We start from the raw sequence: 9,502 nt of genomic DNA on the forward strand, positions 1-9,502 counted from the left end.
ACTCTGACCAACTGCCTAGGTTCCCACAACCCATCCTCGGGTTTGATGATCTGTTATAATGGCACACAGAACTCAGGGAAACACCTCTTTATTTACATTTACCAGTTTATTATGTAATAAAGGATCCAGATGAACGGCCAGATGAAGAGGTGCATAGGGCAAGGTATGGGAGAAGGGGCATGGAGCTTCCAGACCCTCTCAGGGTGTACCACCTTGCCAGCACCCCATGTGTTCACCCGCCCAGATGCTCTCCAAACCTCATACTATAGGGATTTTTTATGGAGGCTTCATCACGTAGGCTTGATCATTATGCATTCCATCTCCAGCCCCTGTCCAATCCCCAGAGGATGGAGGGTGGGACTGAAAGTTCCCAGCTTTATTCATGCTTGGTCTTGGCTGGTGACCAGCCCCCATCCAGGAGCCCACCGAGAGTTGCCTCATGAGAGCAAAAGACATTCCCGTAACCCGGAAAATCCCAAGGGATTTGGGGCTCGGGGTCAAACACTCCTACAACCCCTGTCACTCGGGAAACGACAAGAGCTTTAGGAGCTTCATGTCGGGAACCGGGGTCAAAGACCAAATATTACAACAAAAGATGCCTCTAGTACTCCTATTACTTGGGACAGCAAAAGAGTTTTAGGAACTCTGTACCAGGAACCAAGGACAGAGACCAAATAGATGTCTTAGTACACCACAGCGGTACGTGCCAAGTGCCAACAAATGGTGGCTTTTATTATCCAAGCAGAAGCACCCCCTACAGTCTCTAATGGGCCCATGGAGGCACCCCTGCACAACCCGCAGTCACCTGTGCTCCCGCTTCCCTGTTTGGAACCTGGTAAACCTCTGCGTGTCCATAAAGACCCAGTTCAAATGACCCCTCCTCTGTGAGGTCCTTTTTTCATGCTCAATTTTTTTTTAAGATTTATTTATTTATTTTAGAGAGAGACAGCCCAACGGAGCAGGGGGAGGGGCAGAAGGAGAAGGAGAGAGAGAACCTCAAGCAGACTCACCACTGAGCACAGAGTCAGATGCGGGGCTCAATCTCACAACCCTGAGATCATGCCCTGAGCTGAAATCAAGAGTTGGCCGCTGGGACGCCTGGGTGGCTCAGTTGGTTAAGCGTCTGCCTTCAGCTCAGGTCATGATCCCAGGGTCCTGGGATCGAGTCAAGCATCCGGGTCCCTGCTCAGCAGGAGGCCTGCTTCTCCCTCTGCCTGCCGCTCCCCCTGCTTGTGCGCTCACTCTCTCTGGCAAATAAATAAATAAAATCTTTAAAAAAAAAAAAAAAAGAACGGCTTAAAAAAAAAAAAAGAGTTGGCGGCTTAACCGACGGAGCCACCAAGGTGCCCCTTTTCATGCTTATTTATAAATACGTTTACTTATTTCATGCCTATTATTTTTACATTATTAAGTGATGGCTTTAAGCTAGGATCTATGCTGAGCACTCTGCATATGGTCTCCTGCAGAGGCAGATTCAGGTTTTGTGGGGCCTGACACTTAAAGAGTTCAGCAGGCTTTCTTTTAAAAAAGAATGAAAAACGACCTGATTTTATAAAGTTTATAAAACAAAAAGGTTTTATAAAGTTTATAAAACAAAAAATTTGTGTACACATAGCTAGGGCCTTGGAAAGAGCCTGGGCAAGTGAGGGCCTTGATGCTTAAGCTTTGTCAGATTCATGGTAAACCCATCTCTGGTCTCCTGTAAACCCCATAGTAGTCAAGTGAAGTGGTAAGTATTGTTCCCGTAAGTATCTCCACATCCAGACATAGACAGCAAGACTCAGAGAGAAGTCAATTGCCTAAGATTGTGCCCTCAGCCATTGTGCTACATTGGCATTCCCTGCTGTCCCTGATGGGTAGAGACTGTCATCAGGCTCATCCCTCCATTACAGGGCTCATCCCTGTGAAGATAGGGCGCTGTAAATACCAGTTGCCCAGCTGTCTCCTCTCCACCATAATGTCAGCATTTGGGGGGGGGGGCGGGATGGCCATAGAAGGCACTCAGTAAAGGCATGTTGAATAAATACACACACTCCACCTTGTCTGTTTTGTGCCCTTGGTCTCCACCAACTAAACTGTTTCATGCTCATGGGTTCCCAGTCTTACCTTAATGTTTTGGATAGAGTTTTTAGGGAGCATGGCAGGGGCAGGGAGGGGAGAAAGAAACCTTCCCATAGGGTCTAACAGGGCTGTAGAAGAAGATAGTCCATTTCTACCCTCGACAACTGTTTATTAGGTACCATTCTAAATAAATAGCCCTGCTTCCAAGAAGTGCACATGCTACTGAGGGGAAATAGACTATAGCAAAATAAATAATATCATAGCCTGACAGATGCTGATAAGTGCTATGGAGAAAAATAAGGCAGGAAAGGAGATCAGGTTTGCTAGGGGAAGTGGGGGTGTAGGAGGGTCTCATGCAAAAAGTGACATATGAGAAAGCCCTGAAGAAGAGGGAGTGAGTGAGTCATGTGGCTATCTGGGGAAGGGCCTTCCCAGCAGAAGGAACTGCCAGTGCAAAGGCCCCGAGGTAGGAGCATGCCTGATGAGTGAGAGGAATAGTAACCAGGCCTCTTGTGAGTGAGGGGAAAACGTGTGAGAGGGATCAGTAAAGGGACAGGGGCCAGATGAGAGAGGTACTGTGGGCAAGCCTGCAGAATTTGGATTCTACTCAGAGAGAGATGGGAGCCTGATTTTTACCTTAGAAGGATCCCTCCATCTGCCACCTTGAGATTAAACTGTAGGAAGCCAGACTTGAACCAGGGAGACCAGTGAGCGATTATTTCAAGAATTCAGGTGGGAGATGGTTGCAGTGAGGACTGGGTTGGTGGCTGTGGAGGGGTGAGAAGAGGTGGCCTGTTTCCAGGTGACTTTGAAGACAAAGACATCAGGAAGCAGGATGTGAGGGAAAGGATAGAATAAAGATGACTCTGGGATCTCTGGCCTGAGTCACTGGAAAGATGGGGAATTCTAGGGGAGCAGAAGCATTTGGGGATAAGATTACGATTTGAGGTTTGGACATGTGAAGCTTGAGACGTTTCTTGGAGTCAAGAGGGCAACTGTGTGCACAAGACTGTCATCAGGGGAGATGTCCAGGAGAAGAAATAAAATTGGGAGTCATCCACATATGGTTGGTATTCAAGGCCATGAGACTGAATGAGATCACCAAGGGACTGTAGACAGAGAAGGTGACCATGGTCTGACCTCTGGGGCTTGCCAGTGCTAGGTCAGGGAGAAGGAGCCACCCCAAGATCAGAGAGAAAACCAGAGAGCATGGTGTCACAGAGGCCAAGGAAAGACAGTGTTTCTAGCAGGAGGGAGTGATCATCTGGGCCCAGTGCTGCTGCTGATTCTGGTAGACGAGAGGAATGATTACCAGATTAACGACATGAAGGTTTTGGTGACCCAGTCAGTAGACGTTGCCACAGAGTGGTGGGGAAGGAAGGCTGACTGGGGTGGTCTGAGAGAGAAGCAGAGAGAGGAAGTGTGGAGAGCAAGTACAGACCATTGTCCTGAGGAGTTTTGCTATGAAGGCGAACAAAGAAAGGGACAAAAGCTGGTGGCGGAAGCAGAGTCAAGAGAAGTTTCCTGAGGATGGGGAAATTAAGGGTGTGTTTCCCTGTCACTGGGAACAATGCAGTAGGGAAGTGATGACGCGGGAGAGGAACAGAGAGTGCAGGAGGGATGGACTCCAACAGGTGGAGGGTGGGGATTGAGGTGAGCATTGGCCTCGGAGTGGAGCACCCAGATTGGCAGCAAAGACGGATGGGACCGTCGACCCTTGTCAAGTGAGGGAGGACTAGGAGTTGGGGTATAGGAAGGAACTGAAGAGGGCTGAGTGAGAGGTGTGGCCATGAGGCAGGCAGCAGGCACGGTGAGAAGGGGATGGCTTCGGAGGGTCTGGGTCCTGGGAGGGCAGCAGAATAACTGGAGATTGTGGAAGACCCCTCGTTGGCCCCCAATCCATTCTCCCCTTCTTCCGTAACTACGGAGTCCTACTGCGCACACGCCTGCCCAGGGAAAAGGCATATTTCTCAGCCTCCCTTGCAGCTGGGTGTAGCCATGTGACTGAGTTCTGGTGGTGGAGGGTGACAGAAGTGAAGTGTGCAAGTTCCATATCACTTGCATAAAAGGAATTTGTTCACCCCGCACCTGTACCCTTCTCCCTTTCTGGAATGCTGACACGCAGGGGCCCAGTTTCAAGCAGTGGAGGGAGCAACACGTGAGGCAGGGCTGCTTGGATTTTGGGGCTTGGACACCTTGGGCTGTCTGGAGGAGCCAATGGATGCTTGTCAGAATAATGTTCTCAAATTCCCGGAATAAAAATCGTAAGATGACAAAGGAAAGCAACTGTATTGAAATATTACAGAAATATTAAAGATTGCAATCGTTTAGCTCATATTAATAACTACCCTGCCTTCAAAGTAGCGCTAATGAGGATAAGTGGTATTTCACAATATCTGCAACAACTAAATGGGATACGAAAATCTCTGTGATTTCTGTCAGAGATGAGGTCACGGGTATTGCCAATACTCCTATGTTTGTGGCCTGCTGTCGTAATGGAAGGGAATGCCAACTTCTACGTAGACCTTGGTGGACATCAAGGTGTGCTGTTTTCCCATACAAGTTCAGAGAGCCAGTGAATTCTGGCCAACCCCGTTTAGAGCCCAGGTTTAGAACATCAGTCTTTGGGGGTGGTAGAACCACAAGCCGGGGAAAAAAACCACATTCAGGAATAACTGCAGGAGGCAGAGCCACCCTGTCGAGGGGGAGCGGCCTGGCTGTTCCGGGAGACAGAGTGAAAGGCCTGCCTCATTGACACATTCGTCTTTGGGGGTCTTTTTGTTATAGCAACTTACCCTGTACCCTAAGACAGAGGTGGACGGTGACTAAGCAATTTTCAGTACACGGCCGCATGAGTCAGTTGCTTGCCTTGTCCCAAAGCAACCTGAAAGCCAGCTGAGGGCCTCCAGACTCCCGGGCCTGGGAACGCACAAGCGAGTCCTTCTCGTTCTGCCACGCACCCTCTCATGCCCAGACATGGGCCTCCTCACGTCCCACTCCCACCTGGGCCTCCGCAAAGTCCACCTGTTTCCTGTTCTTGGCCGGGACAGGCTGTGCCCTGGCCTCGCCCGCCGGGACTGGTTGACAAAAGAGCAGTTGTCGCTCCCCCCCCCCCCCCCCCCCGCAGGCGCAGACACACCCGGACAGACCTCGGCAGATCCCTGACCACAGTTAGCAGGAATGTGAGCGGAGGACTCCGGTTGGCTGGGGCTGTGATTGCTGGCAGGACCTCAGGACTCCGAGAGGGTCTGAACCGGAGCTGACGCAGCAGCTGGAGCAGCAGAAATGCCCTTAAAAAGGGAAGGGAGAGAGAGGCCAAGGAGAGAGCCGAGGCTTCTGCCCGGAGCATAGAGATCTCAGGAGGTGGGCAGAGGGGACGGAGTCAACAGTCATAATGGTGAGAGCTACCCTTGACCCAACACCTGCTGTCAGGACTGTTCCGGTGCTTTCCACAAGTGGCCCCTTTTAACCCTCACCAGTATTGACTTCACTTTATGAGTCTGCAAACTGAGGCTCAGAGAGGTTGAGGCGCCTGCACGGGGCCACAGAGCCAGTGAACTGGTAAAAGTTGAAGCCTCCTCTTAATAATAAGGACAGGAGCAAAGCATGAAGTGCCTCTTTCTTCCCTGGGAAAAAGGAGGACCAGCCTTCACTTCAGACATTCCTGCTCTTCTGGGTCACTGTATGGGCTTCACAGAAAAAGGCAAGGTTGGAATCTCCAGGGAAACTGCTCTGTGTCCTGGGGTAGAAGGGGACACCCTACGGTAGCCATGTTGAGCTGTGGGATGATGACAAAGTCAGAGCCGGTAGCCTCGGCCTGGGCTTCAACCAGGGCTGGCCAGTCTGTCCATCCTTGCCCTGGCCCAGAACGAGCTGGACAGGACCTCTGCCCTGGCAAAAGGCCATGGAGAATGCCCTGCGGAGTCCCAGGAGGCAAGGAACGAGATGGTTCCAGACTTTGTGAGAGGCCCCATTTCCTGGGGGAAGGGTGGGGCCAGAGAAGCACCCATAGGCAGCGCTGCACGGTGGGGTAGCACAGACCCAGCATGCCCCAGGTGTGTGGAAGCGTGCTTCTTCACCTACGAAGGACAGTTCCCATCCCAGCAGCACTGGTGTCTGCTGGGTGATGGAGGTCATATGAACTCTGTTATAAAGGGACACTGAGGAGCGCGCTGGGCACACAGTGTCCTCTCCATGGCCGCCCTAATCACTGAGTGAAGGTCAGGACGTGGTGCAGCAGCCATGAATCCTGAGAAACGGGTGAAGGCTCAGGGGAGGTGGGCAAGCTGACTCACGCAGAATGGGCTGCCTGGCTCCCTGACCTGCAGCCAAGGAAACATGAAATCCATCCGCTCCCCACAGTCCAGAGAGCACGTGGGACTGCATGTGAGGGGGACCTGCCACCCGTGGGTGCTCAGGGAGGGCTTCTCGAAGGAGGTAGCATCTGAGCCAAGTCCAAGGGCTCAGCCAGACAAACGTGGGAAGTACCCTGGGGTAAAGCACAGAATGATGCAAGAAGGTTATTAGAGGGAGCTTGGCATCACTTTAAAGATGTGCAAGGAATTCAGTGAGCAAGCCAGTAAGAGATGCAGTGAGGAGTAGGAACCAGGTCAATGGGGAACGACTGAAGGGTTTTACAAAGGAGGAAACCTGACTGAACCATTATTTTGGGACCAACCTCTGGCTGCGGTAGGAAGAATAGATGGGAGGACAAGACTGGAATCGGAGTTAGGAGGCTGCTGCAGGAACCTGGGTGCCAGGTAGTGGTGGCTGCAACCCAGGTGAAGGCAATGAGGGTAGGACCAAGAAGTGCAGGTGAGCCAGCAGGGATGAGAGGGTGCAGGATCCAGGAGAGGAGGTGACTCCTGGACTTCTGTCCCGGGCTGCTGGGTAGATGGATGGTGGGGTTATTCTCAGGGATCCAAGAGGAGAGCAGGCTTGGACAGAAGGGAAATGATGATCCCATTTGGGACCTAAGTGTAAGCTGCCTGTGGGGCCTCAAGTGGAGGCGATCCAGGAGACAGATACATACAAGAGTCTGGCGCTCAGGAGACCACCTGGGGAACGGGCTTAAGGGAGCACATGGATGCAAACATCTGGGCTGCGAGGCTCAAGAGAAAGGGGAGACTCTGGGGGGAAAGACAGGCAGAAGGGCTGGCATGTTCACACCCAGCTCGACTGAGATAAAGCAAGACACACTTGGGAAACCAAAAGTGGTTCCATGCAGCGGGGACAGGTTAGGGTGGGTAAGAGAGTTCCAGAATGATGGACCGCTGGAGAGCTGTAACGGGGGAGGCTTACAAGCCATGTTAAAGAATGTGGGCTTTATCCCGAGGGTAATGGGGAAACACTGAAATATATTCAGCAGGGCAATGCCTTGCTCATGGATGTTCTGATCTCACCAGATGTCATAATGCGGTGGTGGCAGAACCCGCTAGTTGCCCTCCAGTAGCCACTCTCCCTTTCTTCCATAATAATAGAGTTTTGGGTGGGAATGTGGTTGCCCAGCTAAGGACTGTATTTCCCAGCCTCCCTTGAAGCAAGATGTGGTCATGTGACCGAGTGCTGGCCCACGGGATAAAGGCAGAAGTGATTTCTGTTGGCCTGATTACATGAGTGCTCCCCTGTCTCCCTTTCCCCCTTCTGTCAGCTCTGGGACATCACAAGAACTAAAGCAACTTTGGAGCCAGAGGCCAATGCAAGGAGAATGGTAGGGTCTCCCCTAAAAGCTCTGGACCACTGACCCGCAGGCAAATAAACTCTTGTTTTGTCCGAGCCGTTGTATTTGCCTGGATCCTACTACTGAGGGGCAGTGACAACAGATCCCAATGGGCCTCTGACTGCGCCCATTCTGCACCCTTTCCTGGTGTCTTAGGAAATTCTTGGAGCATCCTGTCCTCACAGTAAGTAAGGCTGTTGCAGAGATTTAAGGTCGGAGAGATGTGCAGAAATAACAAACAGATACAATCTTCTAAAGTCCTTTCAGTACTAATATGCCAGATACAACCACATGGAATCCTCACGATCGCCCTTTGAGACGGGGAGGGACTGCCGCGTACCCATTTGCTAGCTTCTCCCTGAATTCCACCCTCTCCTTAATGAAGAGCCACATCTAAAGCAACTGGAATCGGGGTGGCTGGGGAAGCAGAATATCCCAAAAATCTAGAGCTGGGACACAGAGCTGCTACCATTCAGCTCATTCATCCAGCAGCCAGCTATGGAGCACCAACTGTTTGCCAGGCTCTGAGCTCCGCATGAGAGGTACAGAGGTAAGCAACCTGACGGGCGCCTGCCCTCCTGAAGCTTGCAGCCTGTGTGGAGAAGTCTTAGCCAGACAGAGAATCACGCAGCTGATACATAATGCCAGAGAGATGAAAGGAAGGAAGGAAAAGATTGCCTGGCCAAAGTCACTAGCAAGTTTGACGCAGGGGATATGGAGCCGGCTCTGGAACTGGGGTGGGCCCTGGACCGCTGGGAGTTTGGGGAGATCAAGAAGGAATTGGCTAGAGTCTTGCCAACACAAGGAGGCCATCTATTTAATATGACCCACTCTGACTACGCATGCCATGACTATGCCCAGAGCAGTCCTAAGAACCTGTGTCCTGTGTCCTAAAAATCTGACACATGGACTTCCTCACAACTCTTTGGTTTTACTCCAAGATGATTATTTTCAAAACATGTTTTAAAAAAAAGAAAGAGCTCTGACTTTAGCTATTAACGAAAAGACTCCATTATGTTCTTACTAAAAAGGTATGTTTTTTATGATTGAACAAGTCAGGGCCCACTTGCCAAGAGGCTAAATCAGAACTGTGAGCTGGACCCCTTTCTCTTTGTGCCTCTTCATGCAGCACAGCAGGTCTTAGAAATTTCTGGAAACTGGTCTGCTTTATCATTTAGAGATGGATTTGTCTGGGAGCCTCCCACTGATAAGCTAAGTCCCAAGGCCTGCACATTGTCATTTCCCAGAGTTACTGTATTTGCTTTTGCAGTTCTCCAATTTAACAAGGGAGTAAATAAGGTAGTGGTATATTTTATGGAAGAATTAGCAGTTTAAATATTCCACAAGCAAAACTCTGTCTGACCAGTCAGCAGTTCAGGAGCGAGCTGCCAGCTATGGGGGACTTCTTGTGCATAACAATTTTTAAATTGAATTATAATTGACATACACTATATTATTTTCAGGTATACAACACCGTGATTCAGTATTTTTATACTTTACAAAATGCTCACCGCCATAGGTCCAGTTACGCTCTGTCACTATACAAAGTTACTACAGTACAATTGTCAGCCCAGCCTTTGAGTTTGAATCCCTGTACAGGGATCAGCTTCTGCCCATCCTGGATAGTTATAGGGAGCCGGGGGGCTGCAGTAAAGGCTCCCCTTGTGGTTTCCTGGTGGGCAGTGGTGCCACTTTTCTCTTCCACAGAAATCTGAGCCTCGG

This window comes from Callorhinus ursinus, unplaced genomic scaffold (assembly GCF_003265705.2).
Source record: "Callorhinus ursinus isolate GAN/ISIS: 27379988/994484 unplaced genomic scaffold, GSC_fseal_2.0 scaffold5, whole genome shotgun sequence".
NCBI lineage: Eukaryota > Metazoa > Chordata > Mammalia > Carnivora > Otariidae > Callorhinus > Callorhinus ursinus.